The following is a 17,567-nucleotide window of genomic DNA, read 5'->3' as shown; positions in this document are numbered from 1 at the left end:
TCTTTCACGGTTTTTGCTGTAAATTGCGCTTGGATTGACATGAAATTTGGCATACGCATAGCTAACATGTCATAGAAAAAAAAGTGATATGGTGCCATGTGTACTTTTGCCCTGGGGGTGAGTTTTACCCCATCTCGGAGGTGAAAAACTATATGTTCAAGATTAGTCCTGAAATGGATAAACTAACTAATTTTAAGCAACTTTTGTTCTATAGAGTTTTTTCACCAAATCAATACTTTTCGAGTTATTTGCAAGTGAATATGTTCATTTTTCAACAAAATAACCACGTTTTTAGACGGTTTTTCTCAAATAACTCAAAACGTAGGCATTTTGTCGAAAAAAATATTCTTAGCAAAACTATAGCCTATAAAAAAGTGAAAAAAACGGTGTATATATTAGGTCTCTATACATAGCAAAAGCAGAGTTATAGCTAATGAAAAATAAGTTCATATTTGAAAAATTCGAAATAGAATAATTCAATGTGAAACATCCAAATAATGAAGCATTCTTGGGGAAAACACATTACAACTTTTTTAAAATATTTAAAAAAAGCTTTATTTCTGTTTTTATAAAAAAATTTCTAGCATCAAATGTAAGCAAGTTACGCTCAAAATAAAGTTGGTCCCTTTTGTTTTGGCAAACAAAAATCAGGAAGATCACCCCCCAATTAGCAACTTAAATGAAAATAATCGTTACTGCTTTACAAGTTACTTTACTTATGTTATGTTTATAATATGATCTGTAAGTTACATCGATTCAAAGTGCTTATTTTTGAAAAAAATTGGTTTTAAAGTAAAATTTTTAAAAATTTTAATTTTGAAAAAAATACATTTTTTTCAAAATATCTTAAAAATTATTAGAGATACCAAAAGTCTTAAACAATAAAAAAAGTCGGCTTTACTTTCTGAATATTTTGTATTTTTTTGTTTTTCTGTTAGACAAAAATTGATTCAGATTTGGTGTTTCTAAATTTGCATATATTCGTGATCAGTGACTCGTTCAACCCCTTTTAACTACAGCCCTTTCAATAATAAGGACTTTGAACCGATGAAACTTACAGATCGTATGATCAATACATACGTGAGTAAAAAATTTGTGAAGTGATAACAATTAAGTTCATTTGAAATTCTAATTAGGAAGTGATTTTCCCGATTTCTTACCAAAAAAAGGGACCAACTTTATTTTGAGCGTACCTTGTTTACTTTTAATGCTAAATTTTTTTTAAACAAAAATTAACATTTCTTATACACCTTAAAAAAGTTATATAAGTTATAAATTAAGTTATAATCTTAAGTTAAAGTAAATAATATAAACAGTAAATATAATAAAACAAATATACTTATAATAAAGAATAAAAACAAATATGAAGTATCATCACCGCAACTGTCAAATAAATGTTACCAATTTATGCCAAAATATTATGACGTCACGGGCTATGACGCGGATCACGTGCAACGGTAAGTATATTAGACGAAGTATAAGTAGGTGGGCACTGTATAGAAATTTGTAGAAAAGTGAAATAATTTTACAACCAGTAAATTTGTCGGCGAGTTTGTACTCATAACAGTCGCAATAAAATATTTATTACCTGAGAAACCCTAATAATATAAAACAGCTATACAGGCCTTTGAGGCATTTGCGACAAAGCATAATACCTGATATAATTTAAATTTTTAGGATATTGTAGGTAAAAATTTATTCCTTGACTTAAAAAGTATTATAAAAAGCGGTATTATTTTATTAAAAGATATTTCAACAAACGGATAAATTTATTAAGGGGGTAGGCGCAAAATCTTGGTCCAATGCTTTTAAGTGCATTTATTTTTTTTTTCGAATTCTGAGAAAACCAATAAGTATTTTGAAAATTTTAAACGCATAATGAAAGATTACATTATTGCCGAGGGCCGAAAGTCCCTGAAAACTTCTATAATGTTTATAATTATAAGTTACAGGCGTGAAAAAAAGAGAAAATTTATTCAGATTTTTAATTTCAAGTATTTCATTCAAACTAAACTTTTTGTTTATTCTAAGAGACTTTCGTAACTCGGTAATAATGTAGTCTTCTATTCTGCGTTTAAATTTTTCAAAAATATTTATTAGTTTTTTCTCAGGATTCTAAAAAATTAAAAAAATGAATTTAAATAGCATTGGACCAAGATTTTGTGCCTACCCCCTTAAAAAGTAAATGGAAATGTTTGGGGGCCTCGAATTTATATTCCATAAACCGGGATATTCCTATAACCGGTACTTACATTTTTACTTGTTGGATTTTTGAGATGCTAGATTTGATTCTTGATGTTCCATTCTGCCATAATGTGTCAATAGTCAAATAACAAAGCTAGCAATATATAATAATTATTAATTGAAGTGCTTATTAAAAATGGAAAATAGCCGAAAAAGTTTTACCGAAAAATCCAGGAATAAATAAAAATTAAAAAATAAAAAGTTTCTATATAAATAAATATTTAATATATTTATGTTAAATTGTTGATCGTCTTGTAGATTTTAAAATTTTTAAATACGTCATCGTATATTGCAACACAAACTCAGCGTGGTCACCACTCGAATACCACTCGAAATTAAACATGCTGTCTGTCGATTAGTGGCAAGGGGACTGGCGCTACGGTGCGGCACTTCCAAAATACCACCCCTTCGAGTTCAAATCCTTTTTATAAATGTTAAAAATTGCAAATTTTTAATTTGTTTGCCAGATAGGGTGCACCCAATAATGATGTTTGCTCTTCTTTGGGTTTTTAGCATTGAGGTTGGCAAATTAAATAAATAAAAGGTAATCGGTGCTACTATAGTACTTAGTCTACCGCTGTATTATATTAAAATGCTGACAAAAAAATCTTTACAAAGTGAATAAAACGCATAAATCATAAGAATTATTATTTTAATTTTACAAATTATGTATTAATTAATTACAAGTAATTGAACTTTCTAAGTCCTAGGTTTTCACCCAAAGGGATCGAAAGTAGAACCGGAAGTCGATATTTGAATTCTTCGTGTAACTTTGCGTTGATGGATAAACGATTTCACTAATTTTTAGTCATTTTTACTAAACTTTCGGTCATAATTGTTTAAACGGAAATAAGTTCAAAACCGGAACTAAAGATTCAAACTCGACTTTTCAATACACTTCAATTAATATGTCACATGAACCATTTCTGCGAATCTGATATCGTACTTCGGTTAAGAACTTTTTAACGGGAAATTATATGAAAACCAAAAGTATCCGGTTCTTCTTCTTCTTGAAGTACCGTCTCCTATCAGAGGTTGGTTACCATCACAGCAATCTTTACTTTGTTGGCTGCAGCTCTGAACAATTGTATTTGTATAAATCCTCCTACGTCCCACGTAGGATCCACGTCTCTTTCCCGAGATATTTCCTTGGATTATGAGCCTTACCGGGGAGTACTTTTCCCGTCTCATTATGTGGCCTAACTTCCGGTTAGAACTTTTTAACCGGAAATGATGTAAAAACCAAATTTATACATTTGTTCTCATAAAGCAAACAGAGCCGCAGGTTGCCTGAATGAAACAATATGGAGAAATAAAAACATCGGAAAAGCAGTGAAGGGCAGAATTTGCACAATAGTCATCAGACCAATAATGACATACGCGACAGAAACACGACCTGACACAGAAAGGACAAAAAGAATGCTAGAAACAGCAGAGATAAAAACATTGCGAAAAATCGATGGTAAGACGCTGTGGGATAGAGCTAGAAGTGCAGATATACGAAGGAGATGCAAGGTGGACAACATTAATAACTGGGTGAAAAGCAGAAGAGTAGAATGGAACGACCACATAAGCCGAATGACAACAAATAGAGTAGTAAGGACGGCGAGAGACGGTTCTCCAATAGGAAGACGATCAGTGGGAAGACCACGAAAAAGATGGAATGACAACTTACTGGTAGCACATTGAAAAGCAGACAGAGTAATGTCTATATAAAAAAAAGAAGAAGAAGAAGAAGTTCTCATCTTGCTAAGGCACGTCGAATAATATATCTTATACTATTTCTATTTGCCACCATTTCGGTGACTTTCCAAAGGTATTTTCCTATTGCAGCTCTAAAAACCGAAACTCCGAGGTCAAATTTTAAATATATCACATGTACTATTTCTGTGTCTATAATATGGACTTCCGGTTAGAACTTTTTATCAGGAAATAATATAAAAACCAAAAGTATACATTTGTTGTCGTCTTGCTAAGGCACGTCGAATAATATATCGCTTATACTACTTTGGCCACTTTAAAACAGTACTTCCGGTTTCATATTCTAAAACCGGAAGTTCTAGGTCAAATTTCTCACCTTTAGTACCCATAGTAACCATATAAATAATAAATATATAAATATTACAACCACATATATTTGTTCTCATCTTACTAACGCACGTCGAATAATAAATCTTATACTATTTCAGTGACTTTCCAACGGTACTTCCTATTGCAATTCTAAAACCGGAACTCAAATATATCACATGTACTATTTCTGTGTCTATAATATGGCACTTCCGGTTAGAACTTTTTAACCGGAAATGATATAAAAACCAAAAGTATACATTTGTTCCCACCTTGCCAAGGCACGTCGAATAATATATCGCTTATACTACTCCTGCGACGGACGGACAGACGGACGGGTATAATTCGACGTTTTCATATTTTTTCAAAATTGGGTGAAAACAAAACTTTCGAAAACTGTATGTCCTACACTACTCACGTACTTTTCAGTACTATTCTACTTGATGTCTATTAAGAAAGTGCAATGCATTGCTATACATTTCATTTGGAACGATTTCAGAAGTGAATGTTTAATTTCACCTCCAAATTCCAATCCTTTCCAATTCAATTTCTAACTAATGTGACCTATTCCCAGTTAAAACAGTAAATTTAAATAAATACTACTAGTCTGGGCTGATTATTATCGGAGAATAGGCCATTTTTGGGAAAAGTTATTTACCAGCAATTTTATTGCTGGAATCGAATTATAAGATCTTATATATTAATAATATAGGTATGCAAAGTCTTCAGATAGTGTGCTACTTTTTTTATAAACAAAATGGCGCCCGAAAATCGTGTTTTTTTCAATTATTCCTCTATAACTCCGAAGATTTTAACTTTATAACAAAAACACCCAAATAAAAATTTACCGTGATTAAATTCTGCATAGAGACGTGTTTTTCCCGATCTGCTCCGACGAAAATTTTCCTCGGAAAATGCGGGTTTTCCCAACAAAATCTTTAATTTTCAAATAAAGTTTTAGATAAGTAATTATTTACCAATAATTAAATAATTTGGTGACTCAAAAGTATTCTTGGTTTAGATTATAGTTCCAGAAGCTGGTGAAAATTAAACGAATATTTTAGCAACAATTCAATTGTTAATTAATAATTTACGGTCGCAATAATAACCAAAATAATTAAGATACACTGATCAAACTTTGAAATCTTATAAATATGAGATGCCTATTTAACATTTTGTGGACAAAATATCAATTTTTTATTTTTTTGCATAATCTTTAAATGTTTAAAAAAATAGATATAAACAAATTAACGTTTCTCAGAAAGTTTTTATTATATTATAATTTTAAAAAATAGCTAAAATGCGCATTTCATATATCTTGAAAATGAATGCTTTAAAACTTTTTTGTAACCATTTGCAAAAAAGTTATGAAACAGCAAAATAAACATACGATTACTAAGGTGTTTATAATTCTTTTTAATTCTTTCAAAGCGTAGAAGTGAGTTTAAAGTACAAGCTAATTATTTATAAAAAAAATCGATTATCAGTTTAATGGTTACATTGCAATTAAAGATTATAAATATATTTTTTTTTTGTAATTTACACGCGCGAAAGTAGAATAATACAGTACCGTAGCTACCCGCCCACATACACAACTCGCGCGAGTTTAAGCGTGTCAGTCGCTTCGAGTGAACATTTTATCTCCGGCTCTGTATCAAGCCTACTTTCGCGCTAAAAATTACAAAAAAAAGTATTTTTAATCTTTGATTAAAATATAACCATTGCACTAATTTTTGACATTCTTTGTGAGTAATTAGATTGTACCATAGACTCACTTTTAAGCTTTGAAACAAAACAAATTATAAATAATGGAGCAATCGTATATTTATTTTGCTGTTTCATAACTTTTTTGCAAAGGGTTGGAAAAATTTTTTAAAACATTCATTTTCAAGACCCATGAAATACGCATTTAGGTATTTTTTAAAATTAGAATATAATAAACAATTTCTAAGAAATGTTAATTTGTTTATAACAATTTTTTTTAAACATTTAAAGATTATGCAAAAATGAAAAATTTATATTTTGTCGACAAAATATTAAATAGGCATCGCACCTTTATAATCTTTCTAAGTTTGATCAATGTCTCATGATTATTTTGGTTGTTATTGCGACTGTAAATTGTTAATTAACAATTGAATTGTTGCTAAAATATTCGTTTCATTTTCACGGGCTTCTGGATTTATAATCTATACCAAGAAAGCTTTTATCTCACCAAGCTATATAATTATTAATAAATAATTACTGGCAACATTTAAAGATTATGCAAAAAATGAAAAATTTATATTTTGTCGACAAAATATTAAATAGGCATCGCACCTTTATAATCTTTCTAAGTTTGATCAATGTCTCATGATTAGTTTGGTTGTTATTGCGACTGTAAATTGTTAATTAACAATTGAATTGTTGCTAAAATATTCGTTTCATTTTCACGGGCTTCTGAATTTATAATCTATACCAAGAAAGCTTTTATCTCACCAAGCTATATAATTATTAATAAATAATTACTGGCCCAAAAAATTTATTTGAAAATTCGAGATTTTGTTGGGAAAACCCACATTTTCCGAGGAAAATTTTCGTCGGAGCAAATCGGGAAAAATATGCCTCTATGTAGAATTAAATTGGGGTGAATTTTGATTTGAGTGTTTTTGGTGTAAAGTTAAAATCTTCGGAGTTATAGAGCAATAATTGAAAAAAATACGATTTGTCGGCGCCATTTTGTTTATAAAAAAAGTAGCACACTATCTGTGGACTTTGCTTACCTACATTAATAATATATAGGATCTTATAATTCTATTAAAGCAATAAAATTGCTGGTAAATAACCTTTCTTTGTACTTTACTAATTAGACCAGCGTATTATAACTATTTTTTTTTTCAAAATTTAAAGTTTATGCAAAAAGAAGAAGAATTTATATTTTGTCGATAAAATATTAAATAAGCATCTCATCTTTATAATCTTTATAAGTTTGATCAATGTATCATGATTATTTTGGTTATTATTGCGATCGTAAATTGTTAATTAACAATTGAATTGTTGCTAAAATATTCGTTTAATTTTCACCGGCTTCTGGAATTACAATATATACCAAGAAAGCTTTAATGTCACTAAGTTATTTAATTATTGATTAATAATTACTTACCTAAAAGTTTATTTGAAAATTAGAGTTTTTGTTAGGAAAACCCGCATTTTCCTAGGAAAATTATCATCGGATCAAATAGTGAAAAACATATCTCTATGCAGAATTTAATTGTGGTGAATTTTTATTTGGGTGTTTTTGTTGTAAGGTTAAAATCTTCGGAGTTATAGAGCAATAATTGAAAAAAATACGATTTGACGGCGCTATTTTGTTTATAAAAAAAGTAGCACACTATCTGCGGACTTTGCATACCTATGTTATTAATATATAGGATCTTATAATTCGATTCCAGCAATAAAATTGCTGAATAAAATTGCTGGTAAATAACTTTTCCATGAATTTTGCTAATTAGCCCAGAGTATACGACCATATAAAAATAACAACCACCATGTATTTTGTTATATTTTTTTGTCGTTTCAAAAAATGTCCGTACTTAGATGTATTATTTTAGCAACAATTATTATTTATATGTTCACATTAAATACCAACAACAATGCTTTTTGAAACAAAACAAACAAATATGATTTTGCTTTTCTCATATCATCTTTAAAACGTTGAATAATGAAAAATGAAAAAGCAACTGCTATATCAAAATAGCTGGTCGGAGCATCTCTAATAGTCAATACCACGCCACGGGCCACGGACATTCCACCTCAATGGACGCCTTGCCTTACTAGTCTCTCGTTATGAAGTCTGTGCACGTGGCATGCCCATTGTCATGTGGTACGTTAACCCTTAGCATTGAACAGAACTTCTACGAAATAAAATATAATATAGTTTATATTAATGTACATATGATCGGCATTGACCGCTAATGAACCATCTATGTTGTGATTTAGTATTGTATATATAAACCAACAAGAAGAAGCGACGACCCATTCAGATCAATCGATTAGTCACGCGATGAAGAAATAATACGCTAGTCGTGACATTGCTACTGGTACCCTGCAGATGTACCTCTACCATATATTGGCTCTTAACACAGGGGAGTTCGTTAAGGGGGGCCCGAAAAAAAAATATATCCTTACAAAAACTCGAAATTGTCAGATTAAGATAAGGTAAGTTAAGTACATACAAAAGAGTGTATATTTCAAAAATCTGACGATTTGAATCGGGCGTAAGGAAATAGGTGAATCCCAAAGTTTCACAAGAAAAAAGCGAATATTTCGTGAAATAAATGACAGATCGAAAAACTAAAAAATATGTGCTCAATATTTTTTAGAAATCTATCGAATGATACCAAACACGACTTCCCACGGAGAGGGGTGGGGGGTAAATTTAAAATTTTAAATACGAATCCCGCGATATTTTGCGAAATGGACATAAGATCGAAAAACTGTAAAATACACTTATTCAATATTTTTGAAAAATCTATCGAATGGAACCAAACACGACCCCCCACGGAGGTGGGGTGGGGGGTTACTTTAAAATCCTAAATAGGAGCCTCCATTTTTTATTGCAGATTTGGATTCCTTACGTAAAAATAAGTAACTTTTATTCAAAACATTTTTTCGAATTATGGATAGATGGCGTTATAATCGGAAAAAACGATTGTTGGAAATGGAAAATTAAATAAAAAAATGGCAAGCGCCCACTAAAATGGAAAACGTTACTTAACTGTTTTTGGTTTTAGGACCTACTCTTCACAACCCAATAGGTCCCCATAACGCTCGAGTGACTGCACATTTAGCATACTTTGCTCCCCTGCTATATAGTGAGAATGAAGGTATTTTATTATACATCCAAGTAATCCCGGACTACACAGTTACAGTAATCCCGGACACAGTTACACTACTTTAAACAGCAGACGAAAGCATACAAAAGCCTTCAGGCACATAAGAGCCTTCACAACTGGATTTGTTTTGAAGGTTGGAGTAACAATTGTTAATGATTTCTATATTATTGTTGGAAAGGTATGCCTTTATTTTATTTATTCACCATTAAGAAATATATGAATAACAGTATTAGTGTCTTTTGGATAAATTGGTTTTAAATATTAGATTTATTTACTTTTATATATCTGTATGAAACCAGACATACAGTCGAAAAAATGAAAGAATAGGGCTTTTCATCGATTGTCATTTGTTTCGAGCTTCTGTCATGTGTCACATATTATTAATATATCTACGTCATACGTCTTTGGTTTGTATTATTGTATATACCAATAACGTATGTCGTAGATATATTAATATTAGTTGCGTTCGCGGGTACCTGAAATTGTCAGAAAATTGGATAAATTGTCAGAACACGCAAACGCACTTTAAAATAATATAAATAATATCGTTAATAGATAAATATACAAGGTATATTTACCTAGTATAATTTAATAATTAGTTATTAATATTAATTAAAAGTAAATATACCTTATATATTTATCTATTAACGGTATTATTTATATTAAGTGAGGTTAGAAATTGTCGGCGACAATTTGTCAACTGTACCCGCGAACGCACCTATTATGTGACACATGACAGAAGCTCGAAACAAATGACTGTGAATGAAAAGCCCTATACCCATGAAACGTCACATCAATCACATATTTTGTATTTGCTGTTTTTTTTTTTCATAAATAACAAACGAGAGAGATAGATTATTAATAATCTGAATAATATATGACTGATGTGATCGTTCATGGGTATTCTTTCATTTTTCCGACTGTATTGTCGTCCTAATTTGTAAACTCCATATTTCTCTGAAAATTAGTTATTACTGTCATTTATTTGAAAAAATCCCTACTTGTTTAAAAAAGGATGCACATGCATATTTTTACCAGTAGAGTAAATAGTGACATCTTCGTATACACCGTATCTCCCTTGCGGCAAATGTAGTACGAAAAATATGTAACTCCTCAGTTTCTCATACCACACGACTGACCTCACTGTTTAGAAAGTGATATTTTCAAGAAAAAGTTGGTGGTAAATAATATTAAATACATTAAACAATATACAAATGTTAGTGATATGTGTATCTATAAAATATTCCATTTTAGCATCCTATCTTTTAAAATGGGAGATATGTAGTATTCACATTAGGCATATTTAGAGTAATAGTTTTTTGTGATTTTTGTAGTTTTTTGAAAATTTGGATAAATGGAGTTACTCAGTTTACATATTAGGTCGACGACATGTAATTGCTATGATAGAAAAGAGAATAATAAACAGTCATGATTGTTTGTCCTAAAATTATATTATATGAATGTCTGATTTTAAAATATTCTCAATGATTGTAAAGAACGCAAATACTCAAATAAAAATAAATTTTTATAGTTGAAGCATTCCCACAAAGATAAAATATTTTTTTAGGTGAAGCATTCACAAAAAGCTAACGCTAAACCACTAGATGCTTGGGTGATAGCCAGTTCCAATGGCATAGCAAATGCACATTGTATGTGTATGGCCGGTAATAGTGAAGTTTGCAGCCATATTGCAGCAATCTTATTTGCAGCTAAGTATGCCCACAGCAAGACAGAAGACGAAGAACCCAATGCATGTACAGATGTTACAGTTATATACATGGTTTGGAGATAGCAACATATGCATTCTCTGATGAAAAACTAATGAATTTTGAAACTGTTCGGTCAGAGTACTTGTTGCACTCTCTAAACGAACTGAAATATAAGACGGCTTTGGCTTCATGTTGCAGCGATATGAAAATGGTTATTCATTTTTAATTATAATGTAGTTCTTCATCATGAGTATTTATGTATTAGTCTTTTAAGTGTGTATTATCAGATATCACATGTAAATTGTTTTTATCATTTTAATTTGGTCATTGCAGTTCCTTAATCAAAAAATATATTTTTCAGGTGTCTGTAGATCTTTTTGTATGCAAAAATATGTAATAATTATTTGGAATCAATTTGAGGATTATAAGAGTATGAAAATATATGTAAGAACATAGACTATTATAGTTTTGTCCTATTCTTTATCATTCAATCGTTTTCCTTAAAATATATAAATATAAAACAGATAGTTTTCATTGAAATTCAATATATTGGGTCTTATTTGTATGTATTCATTTCTGACTAAAGATACGATTCTGACAACGACTGCAGACGTCAACTGCAAACATCAGTTGCAGTTGTCAGCATTACGGACGTTACTACTTTGCACTATTTATTTGTACGAGACTGATTCCGACATCTAACTGCAACTGCTGTCCGGCAGAACGTCAGTTGCTAATAATTATGCAAATTAATAGTGCAAAATAATGACGTCTGTCATGGTGACAACTGTAACTGCCATCTGCAGTCGTTGTCGGAATCGTACCTTTAAAGTGTGTGGTATAAATATAATAATTATATATATTACATAACTTTTTTTTTATTTTTTTTATAATGCTTTGGCTTAGCCAATTAGCCAGACTATTTGTTTTTGTATGGTATTACAATAACAATTAATTTAATCATCTAAGCCTACTTATAATCTTTTACAGTGTGTTATAATATTCATGGATACATTTTACAATTTTGTGTGATATGTTTACAATTATTTTTAATTTTATTACCTAAGCCTATTTAAAATTTAAATTTACAGGACGTTACATATTTGTAAAGACATTTTAACGTCTGCTGATTATTTGAAAAAATAATTTCATTTAAATTAATAGGTAAAGGGCAATTTAGATCAACTAACTCTTCATACATTATTTTAATATTTTGTCTGTACTGTCCACACTCCAATATGAGGTGCTGTAGATCTCCAATTCCACCACAGGCGCAATATCGGTTATCACTGATACCTATGCTGTGTTTGTATGCTGGGTTATATATTATATTATATAACTATTATATAACTTAAATGGTTTAAACTGAAGTTTGTTATTAAATTGTGACTTAATTGTTTAATTTGTTAATAAATGATTTATTAGTTTATACATATGTTGTTTCAGTTTTGACACAGTAAATATAATATAAAAAGTGAAAATTCTATGTACGTTATATATTATGTTGCATTGAGGATATTGTAATTCTATGCATTTTAACGAGCCTTCCATTTGGTTTTACTTAAATGGAAAAATTAAAATACTAACAATGCCCATACAAATAATTGAATGGGTCTACCGAATAACGTTGTAAGCGCCACATATGGTTTGTTTTTGAGAAGTCAAAGAAACAGTTTTAATATTGTGATAATGGTGAGTTTATACATTTTAAGAGTTAGTAATACAGTTTTTAAATACAAAATACATACTGTATTACTCACCTTTAAAATGTATAAACTCACCATTATCACAATATTAAAACTCTTTCTTTGACTTCTCAAAAACAAACCATGTGGCGCTTACAACGTTATTCGGCGGACCCATTCAATTATTGTGTATTTCTAAAACCATAAAATGAAAAATAAATCTCAAAATCGACGCAAAATCGACGTAAAAACTACGTTTTTCATGTCACGTATTTAAAACGTGAATTATGATGGAACAAATCGACGTAAAGACTACGTTTTTCATATTACTTATTTAAAACGTGATAAAAATTACGTGAGTTATGATGGGACATATTTACGTGATTTTCGACGTCGAAAAAACGTGATAAACTGACGTCGTTTGGTGATAATTATGACGTTTTTACAACGTTTTGTAAACGTTATTTGGTTGCCTGGGAAGTACTCACACATTCTTTTTTTTTTGTCGAAAAGGAACATATTCACTCGCAAATAACTAAAAAAGTTTTGACTAAGTGAAAAAACTCTAAAACAAAAGTTGCTTAAATAGAATTAGTCAGTTTATCTATTTCCGGACTTATTTGAACGTATACTTTGCCACCCCCGAAAAGGGGCGAAACTCACCTCCAGGGCAAAAGCACACATCAGCACAACTTCACTTTTTTTCTTTGACATGTTAGCTATGCTCAGCTATGTATGCCAAATTTCATGAAATACAAGTGGTTCTTCTGAAGGTTTTGCAATATTGTACCGTGAGTGAATGGACTAGTATGTACGTCACTGACGGATCGCATTATTTGATAATGTATGTCTTTCTTGCGGAAGAGACATTCAGATAAAAAAATAGAGTTCAGCTTTTAAACTCCGATACGAATATACTTTTATTGTAGGTACCTACTTCTGTTCTTGCAGATATTACTTGTTCTTCTATTACCTACTTGGTTATAAATATATTCATCGATTAAATTTAGTTTAAGAGGATGGGTACGTATTTTCGGCTGCAATGCTATTCAAATGGGGATTCATTTTTTTCGAATCCTGAGAAAATTAATAAGTATTTTTGAAAAATTTAAACGCAGAATGAAAGATTACGTTAGTAGCGAGGGCCGAAAGTCCCTGAGAACTTCTATAATGTTTATTTTAATAAGTTACAGGAGTGAAAAACTAAGAGAAGATTTAGTGTGATTTTTAATTTCAAATATCTGATTTAAAATAAACTTTTTATTTATTCTAAGGGACGTTCGGCCCTCACTAATAATTTATTCTTTCATTCTGCGTTTAAATTTTTCAAAAATATTTGTTGGTTTCTTCAGGATTCGAAAAAAATGAACACAATGTCCGTGGTAATATTTTCCAAATCTATCTTTGTCTTACAACGCACTCAGCCGAATAGAATATTGTCAGCATATTGTCAGTCAGACACTGATAATCAGTGACAATTTTAAATATTTGACATGGCATCGGGAATACTTAGAGTTGTTGATTAAATACTATTGATATATATTGTATTTAATAAATAATTGATTTAAGACGTGAACTTAATAAAAAGTTATTTATTGTGTATTATTTGTGGAAGAAATGTCAAAAAAAACGTCAAAAGTGAAAACCGATATTTTAAATTTCTCCAAAGAAAATATTAGTTTTTAGCGTTTTTTTTTTTCATTAAAGTTCTACTGTAGTTCACCTACGATTCAGACGTGTTTATCGGCAAGAGTAAAACCAAATTAAACAGTATCCGATTAAAATTGTGTCTTAAAATAGTTGTTCAAATTTGGTGGTATATAAGGAAATTTGGATAGAGTGTTCAAAACCAATTAAATGGACCTGCAAGTCGGGGGAAACCCCCTGACCCTGTACCCCCAGATATACCTCAAAAAAAGATAAGTTTAATTAAAGATGTAAGTATGGATATTTATCCAGTCCGACAGGTGACAACCTTTAATAAAAATATAATTTCCAATGAAAATAATCCGGTAAGTACTGATAATAATTAATTAATTAATCAAAATTCGTCAAAAAATGATAAAATCGACAATATTGTGTCAAAAGAAAGAGAGGAATTTTTGTATGTAAGTACTGATTTAGGGCCATACTATATTTATGTTGAGAATAATACAGCTGAATTCAAGGCAAATTAAATGCTCTTAAAATCGGAGATATAATTCTCTCTAACTTCCCGCAAATAGACAACAAAATTATTAGTATTGATTCTATAGGTCAGAATAGGATTAGAATCAAGTTAAAAGATTATAAATCAGCGAATTTTCTAATAACTCATAAAAACGATAACACTTTTGTTAAAAATAACTTTGTATTGTACATTCCAAAATTTATTCTTCATAGACAGGGCGTCATTAGAGATATTGAACAAGACTTTTCAGATGCGTATATAAAAGATAAAATAAAACCATTTGATCAACATTGCAATTTTGAAGTTTCTAACGTCAAAAGAATAAACCGTAATGTAGAAAAAATTACAGATGAAGGTAAGTCAATAGAATATTAGCCACTAAGTCTTGCATTGTTACTTTTAAATCTCAAATTTTGCCAAAATATATTTCTATTAATAAGGTTATTACGGAAGTAGAACCCTACAAACAAAAGGTATTATTATGTTATAACTGCCTCCGTTTCGGCCACCTAGGTAGTCAGTGTAGAAGTAGACCGAGATGTGGTAAATGTCAGGAATCCCACATCACAAAAGATTGTACTAGTACTGACTACCTACCACGTTGCTTTAGCTGTCAAGGAAATCACCTTACAACTAATTTATCTTCTTGTCCAGAATTTAAAAGGCAAAAAATTGTGAAGGAAACCATGAGCTCTTCCAATGTTAATTTCTTTGATGCAAATAAACAGGTCCCAAGAAATACATACGCCAACATAGTCGCTCTTAATACCTCTGCCATGGAAAATAGTGTAATTTCCTCGACAAATTATCCCCAACAGATTCAATCTGGACTTACCACATCTAGCATAATACAGTCTCATTCTTCTCAACCCCAATTCTCGCAGACCCAGAATTTACAACCCAAATCGTATAAAAATAATTTTACTAATTACATGTTTTCTTCTCCTACATCTTCAGGCCCAAACAAAAGGCACAGGCCAATTAGCCCTAATCCCATTGAAATTTCAAGATAAGAAATTCTTTCTCAACCAAACTCATCTTTTGTCTCGGGAGGAATTTTTAAAAAACTCAGTTGGAGTAAAATCACAATCAGAGGAATTAAATTCAACAATAAGTTTAGTTTTAGAAGTAGTTCTCAATATTATAAATAATATAAAACATACAAACAATTTTAATGTATCAGAGTCAGAAATAGTTCAATTAATTAGTAATCATGTAAACCAACCCTTGTCTTCAAATTCGCAGACATCACAAATATGAATATGCTGCAATGGAATTGTCGTTCAGCAGTAGCTAATAAAGTAAATTTAGAATATCTGCTATATCAAAATCAAATTTCCATAGCATTACTCTCAGAAACCTGATTTAAATCAAAATACTATTATAATTTTAAAGGTTATAATTGCTTTAGATCAGATCGTGCAGACGGGTATGGTGGAACTGCCATTTTATTAAAATCAAACATAAGATATGAAGAAATAAATCTTAAAAATAGACATCCTTTCACTCATAAATGTATTTCAGTTCAAATTTTTCGAAACAAAAATCCTATTACTATTGTCTCAGTATACATTGAACCAAAAACCCAGATATCTGAAAGACAATGGTTGGAATTCTTTACAGATATTCCTAAACCTTTTATTATTGGTGGCGATTTTAATGCCCACAGTATCGCATGGGGTTGTGAAATTGAAGACAACTATGGTAAAAAACTTTTAGAAAGTATTGATCATTGTAATTTGATATGTCTGAATGATGGGTCGCCCACATTAGCAACTAGTAACAATCCATCTGCTATTGACTTAACATTTTGTACTCAAGATATTTCAAATTCTTTAACGTGGAGTGTCTTACAAGATCCTCATGGATCCAATCATCTTCCGATTATCATAAACATGGAAACAGATAATACAACTTCATCTCCAACTGAAAACTTTCACAAGATCTGGAATCTTAACAAGGCCGATTGGGACTTATACACCTCTGTACTAGAAGCTGAAAATTCTCCCGGTAATTATCAACAGTTAATAGCAAACATCAATAAAGCAGCCAATTTAGCAATACCGAAGTTTTCATCTAACGTCATACATAAGAGACAAATTTCAAACCAATGGTGGTGCGAAAGTTGTAAAACTGCTGATGATAACCGTAAAATTGCATACGGAAAATATAAACAAAACCCTACAAGGAATAATTTATTTGAATTTAAGAGACTTGATGCTGTCGCAAAAAAACTCTTCAAGCAAATGAAAAAACAGAATTGGATAGAGTACTGCGAAAGCCTTAATTCCAAAACAAAAATCAGTGAAGTATGGAAGAAAGTAAATGCCTTTAAAAACCGCAAACGGTCCAACCAGTTTCCAATAAATCCAAATTCAAGCTGGCTAGATGAATTTCATAATAAAATATCTCCTCAGTGGGTACCTTTCCAATATTTTCCAGAATACAGTGAAACAGTTTCAAGGGATAAGTTTGGCTTAGAACAACCATTTAAATTGTGGGAGTTAGATCGAGTACTTAGTCAAAAAAATAGCAGTGCTCCAGGTAAAGACAATATTTCATATTCCATGATATACCATATACCACTTCACTATAAAATATCATTATTACATATTTTTAATGAAATTTGGAATGACACGTCACAAATTCCAGAGAGTTGGAAGGAATATATTCTAATACTTATTAAAAAACCTGGAAAACCAGAAAATTCTTATAGTTCATATAGACCAATATCCCTAGCTTCTTGCTTCCTAAAGACGTTAGAAAGATTAATAAAAAATAGAATTGAACACTGTATAGAGCAAGAAGATATTTTCCCAAA

This window comes from Diabrotica virgifera, chromosome 2 (assembly GCF_917563875.1).
Source record: "Diabrotica virgifera virgifera chromosome 2, PGI_DIABVI_V3a".
Classification (NCBI taxonomy): Eukaryota; Metazoa; Arthropoda; class Insecta; order Coleoptera; family Chrysomelidae; genus Diabrotica; species Diabrotica virgifera.
The sequence above is the reverse complement of the archived record's forward strand: the minus strand, read 5'-3'. Positions refer to the sequence as shown.